Here is a 6,000-nt window from a genome sequence, read left to right on the forward strand (position 1 = left end):
TTTGCCATCTGTGCTGTATCCTCTTGGGTAAAATCTTTACGTCATTTGCCCATTTTATAACTGGACTGTTTTTTACCACTGAGTTTTGAGACTTCTTTCTATATTCTAGATACTTGTTCTTTGTTGGATATGTGCTTTGCAAGTATTTTCTCCCACATTGTAACTTGTCTTTTCATCTCTTGGTGTCTCTCAGAGCAAAAGTTTTAAATTTCGATGAAGTCCAATTTATCCATTTTTTCCTCTCTAAGTCATGGTTTTGGTGTCAAGAACTCTTTGTCTAACTCTAGATACCAAAGAATTTGTCCTTTTTTTTTTTTTACTAAAAGTTTTACAGTTTTGCGTTTTAAGTTGAAACCTGTGATCTGTTTTGTGTTTATTTTCATGTAAAGTTTGAGGCTTAAGCCAAGGTTCATTCTTTTGCCTATGGTGGTCCAATTCCTCCAGCATCATTTGCTGGAAATGCTATGCTTCCTCCATTGAATTGGTTTCGCATCTTTGTCAAAAATCAGTTAGGCATGTTTGTGTATGTCTATTTCTGGATTCTCTATTCTCTCCCATTGATCAATGTGTCTATCCCTCCTCCAACACCATAGTCTTGATTACTATGGAATAAATCTTGAATATAGGTAGACCCTTTCCTTCAATTTTATTCTTTTTTCAAAATTGTTTTAGCTATTCTAATTCTTTGTCTTTCCATATAAATTTTAGAATAATCTTGTCTATATCTACAAACAAATCTTTCTGGGATTTTCATAGGAATTGTGTTAGAGCCATATATTAATTTGAGGAGAATTGACATCTTTACTACGTTGAGTTTTCCAATCCATGAACACCTGGGTATGTATCTCCATTTATTTAAATTTTCATTGATTTTTTTCATGAATGTTTTATAATTTTCAGCATATATGTCCTGCACATATTTTGTTAGATTTACATTTAAGCATTTCATTCTCTGAGTGATTGTAAATGGTATTGTGTTTTTAATTTTGGTGTTCACATGTGCATTGCTAGCATACAGAAATACAGTTGACTTTTGTATGTTCATCTTGTATTCTGTGACCTTGTTCAACTGACTTACTATTTCTAGGTGTTTTATATTTTATTTCTTTTTGGTAGATTCGTTGGAATTTTCTATGTAGAGAATCATGTTGCCTGTGAATAGGGACAGTTTTATTTCATATTTCCAGTCTGTATCCTTTCATTTCCCTTTTTTGCCTTATTGCACTGATTATAACTTCTAGCACTATATTGAATAAGAGTGGTGAGGGCGGGCAGGCTCGCTTTGTTCTGGGTCTTGGGGGAAAGCATTTCATCTTTCAACATTAAGTATGAATTAGCTGCAGGGTTTTTTTGGGTTTTCTTGGTAGATGATCTTTATCAAGTTGAGGAAATTCCCCTCTCTATTTTTCTGAGACTTTTTTTTTGTAATATGAATGGGTATTGAGTTTTGTCAAATATTTTTTTCTGTATCAATTGAATTGTTTGTGTGATTTTTCTTCTTTAGCTTATTAATATGGTGGATTACGTTGATGTACTGTCAAGTATTGAACCAGTCTTGCATCCCTGAAGTTAACCCCATTTGGTCATGGTTTACAATTCTTTATATACGTCGCTCAATTCTATTTGCTAAGGTTTTATTAGGGATTTAAAAATCTACCTTCATGAGAGATATTTGCCTGTAGGTTTCTCTTTCAGTACTGTTTTGTTTGGTTTTGATATTAGAGTAATACTAGCTTCATAAAATGAATTTGGAAGTCTTCCTTCCTCTTCTGTTTTTCTAGAAGAGATTATGTAACAGAGTTAATTCTTTCAGTGTTTGGTGGGATTCTTCAGTGAAAACATCTGGGCCAAAAGATTGCTGTTGGGGGAGCATTAAAATTACAAAATTGTTTTCCTTAATAGTTGTGGGGCTAATCGATTTCTCCATCGAACCTGAATGAGATCCTTGCTGGGTAGAATAATCTTGGTTGTTGGTTCTTCCCTTTCATCACTTTATATATGTCATGCCACTCCCTTCTTGCTTATAGAGTTTCTGCTGAGAAATCAGCTGTTAACCTTATGGGAGTTCCCTTGTACGTTATTTGTCGTTTTTCCCCTGCTGCTTTCAATAATTTTTCTTTGTCTTTAATTTTTGCCAAGTTGATTACTATGTGCCTCGCTTGTTTCTCCTTGTGTTTATCCCTTATGGGAGTCTCGGCAGTTCCTGGACTTGGGTGGTTATTTCCTTTCCCATTTTAAGGAAGTTTTCAAGTATAATCTCTTCAAATATTTTCTTCAGTCCTTTCTCTCTTTTCCTTCTGGGACCCCTATTCACAACATAATGTGAACATTATTGTGCTTAATGTTGTCCCAGAAGTCTCTTAGACTGTCTTCATTTCTTTTCATTCTTTTTTCTTTATTCTGTTCCGTAGCAGTGAATTCCATCTCTGTGTCTTCCAGTTCACTTATCCGTTCTTCTGCCTTAGTTATTCTGCTATTGATTCCTTCTAGTGTAGTTTTCATTTCAGTTATTGTATTGTTTATCTCTGCTTGTTTGTTCTTTAATTTTTCTAGGTCTCTGTTAAACATTTCTTGCATCTTCTCGATCTTTGCCTCTATTCTTTTTCTGAGGTCCTGGATTATCTTCACTATCATTATTCTGAATTCTTTTTCTGGAAGGTTGCCTATTTCCACTTCATTTAGTTGTTTTTCTGGGGTTTTCTCTTGTTCCTTCATCTGGTACATAGCTCTCTGCCTTTTCATCTTGTCTATCTTTCTTTGAATGTAGTTTTTGTTCCACAGGTTGCTGGATTGTAGTTCTTCTTGCTTCTGCTGTCTGCCCTCTGGTGGATGAGGCTATCTAAGAGGCTTGTGCAAGTTTCCTGATGGGAGAGAATGGTGGTGTGTAGAGCTGGCTGTTGCTCTGGTGGGCAGAGCTCAGTAACGTCCACAGCTGAGTTTTTGATAGGGATTAGTTGGCAGGGAGTTCAAGGCTATCTTTTCCAATAAGAAGCATTGGGAATGGTGATAGGTCATCTTGTTGATCAACAGCATATGCTTTGCCCGTTGGTGAGGTGGGAGGGGAAAAGAATTAATGCCTGTCTTGCAGGGGGCTGTGATGATCAAATGTATGTCAGGCACCCAGTTCAGTGTCCGGCTCCGAGGAAGACAGTAATAAATGGAAGTTCCTTTCCTCTACCTTACCCCAGTCCCTACCTCCCAGCTCCTGCCCCCACTCCATTCTCACACATCCTCCCCATTTCATTTCATCACCGCCAGTCCTCCTGCCCTTCATAGGCCAGCAGAGACAGCAGTTTCCATGGTAACCAGCATACTCATTAGTTCAGAGTTTATTGGTCCTTAAGTGTCTGTCTGGACTGGGTTCCTAGCTCACATCAGAGGGAGATTTCCAGTGAGCTCAAGGGCTGCTGAGAAATTGTCAAACACAAGCCATTATATTCAAGTTTTCCTAATTAGAAACAATAGCATACAATGATATTTTGGTGTAAAGAGAGAAGATGTGAGGAAATCATCTCATCTTGGATGCTACAGATGCTCACAGCTCCTATGCATCTGGAGAATCCCCAGCACTCGGAGATGCAGGATTATATCGCTGGGGTATAGGTGTTGGAGTGTGAGTAAGGAGGCCGGGAGATTGAGCAACAGGAAGCCAACCTCACTGAAGGTATTTTGGGTATCTTTCTGAGGATTTGTTCTTTCCTCACCCTCCCACCTGTCCCTTCAGGCTCTAAGGTCATAAGAGTTTCCTGCTCTGTTCATGCTGGGTTTCTATACTGACCCCAGCCTTGTCCTTGACTGTACTCCTATGCTTGAACTGCTTTTCTCATTCGGTCAGCCACCATTTATCAGTCCTACGAGATGCCAGGCACTGTGCTAGGCACTGTGGATATAACCATGAACACAGTAGACAAAGATCCCTAACCTCAAGGAGCTTATAGCCAAGTAGGGGAAGACAGTCAAAAAACAAGGAACTGCAGAAACGTATGGTTTCAAGGTAATGGCTTTTTCTGCAATTTGCCTGAGCAGAAGAAAGGGCTAATTTAGAAATAACAGCCATCTCTTCTTTAAGCTCGTATGTTATTAGGGCAGCATCCTCTGGAACTTATAGGAAAATCAAATGTATAGACTATATAACTACCACCATCACTACATCGATAGGTTCTGTTCACCGAGTACTTTCTCTCTTGTGTGTGTATTCTTTCCTTTTGGAAACATACCTTGCATGGAAGAGTTTGTACGTGGTTTCAGAATTTTACTGTGATGATGTTTGTCTACTTTGCAGATTTTCATGGCACCTAGCACAGCTGAGTGAAGGTAGTGGGGCAAGGTTTTCCCTGATGAAAATGAAGTGCTCTTTTGAGCATTTCTTACATTTCATTGATTTTCTTAGGTGTCCTTGTATTCTTATAACTAAAAGTACATAGGCATGGCTTAAATACTGGTTGACATTCACCCCATGGTTAAAAATTTTGGCCATCATACGGGAGGGATATTTAAATGGAGGGTTCCAGGAACAAACCCTGCTGATGTGGGAAATATGACAATCTCTTTAAATTCACACTCCACATGCCCTCATAGCATCTTGCCATTATTGCAGTCTAAAGATTAACCTGAGCGTCCTGCATCTCTTCGTGGCTAAGTTTGCAGCCCCAGGAGAGAGAGATACAGCTCTCAGTGCCCGTGAGGTCACGGTGTTCCAAGCTTCTCCATTGTTGGAAGCACCAGAGACCCCAAAGCAGAAGACGAGAGGACGGGTATGTAATTTTAGGGTCATTTTAGGGCAGTACTTTAAAGGATGTTAAAGTGAATCATGTATGTTAGGAAAAATATCTCTTACACAAATATATTTCTTTGTCAAAGGTGTGTATGCGTGTGTGTGAGAGTTGAGTGTATGTGTGCGTGTGCATTGTGTGTGTGTGTGCATGTGTGGATACTGTGTGCATGCACAGTGTGTGAGAGTGTGTGTCTGTGTCCCATCTCGTCATGTTCCTGTTCTCCAATCACAGCAAGGAGTGTACTGTCCATTGTGTCTCTTTGGGACCAGAACTGCACGTATCTAGCCTTGAATTCAGCTTCCTTCATGAGTCCCTTCTCCCGTCCCTGGCAAGAACTGGAAAACAGGACCTAGTGAGGGGTCAGAAAATTGCAGAGAAATAAAACTGTGCAGAAGGCGGCAATGAGGATGAAAAACCATAATTCCGACTGGAAGAAGAGTAGAGCTACTGTTAGCGTCTTGTTTTACTCTTGTGAATCTGGATGTATCCCCTATGTAGAGTTTAAGTCAAAACTCCAGACTTAATACTAAAAAGGAAGCATAGTTTGGAAAGATAGTTTTGAAAAAATCAAGGAAAATTCACATAAGTCTTAAGAAAATGGTTTCATTCTGTGATGCATTACTGAGAAATAAAGTTCTTAAATCTGTATAACTGTTATCAGGCAATTTATAGGTGTTTTATCTAGTACTGGGACATAAGAAGAATAACTGGAATAACAGGAATACATTGGCTGGCTTTAAATTAGAGCTTTTTAAGGAGAAAACTGTGACAAGATTGTATGTCCACTCAGTGAGATTTATTTTCTAAGCAAGAACTGTTTGGAAGATTCAGCATAAATATGAAAATCTGTTCCCAAAAGGGCATGAACCTGCTTGCCCTAAGGCAGTTTTCTTCTCTGAAACAGAAGCATATCCATATAGTCTTTAATGTATATTCTTTATATCTTGTACTTAGGAGGTGATAATTATGCATTGTATATATGATTGTGTGCCTTGCAATAAAATAAGAACTGTACCTAAAATAACAAAACAAAACAAAACAAAACAAAAAACAAGGAACTGCAGAATGGCATGCAAAATTAAAGCTGAGCTTTGGAACAATCTTGCTCTTGACTAGGGTCCCAGCCCTGTTTCTTCCTTTTTTCCTCCTTATCAATGGTCTATATACTCAGTGTAGCTTCTCCTTCCCCATCTGCTAAGGGATCACATGCGTTCATGTAGGAGAG

Source organism: Pseudorca crassidens, chromosome X (genome assembly GCF_039906515.1).
Source record: "Pseudorca crassidens isolate mPseCra1 chromosome X, mPseCra1.hap1, whole genome shotgun sequence".
Classification (NCBI taxonomy): domain Eukaryota; kingdom Metazoa; phylum Chordata; class Mammalia; order Artiodactyla; family Delphinidae; genus Pseudorca; species Pseudorca crassidens.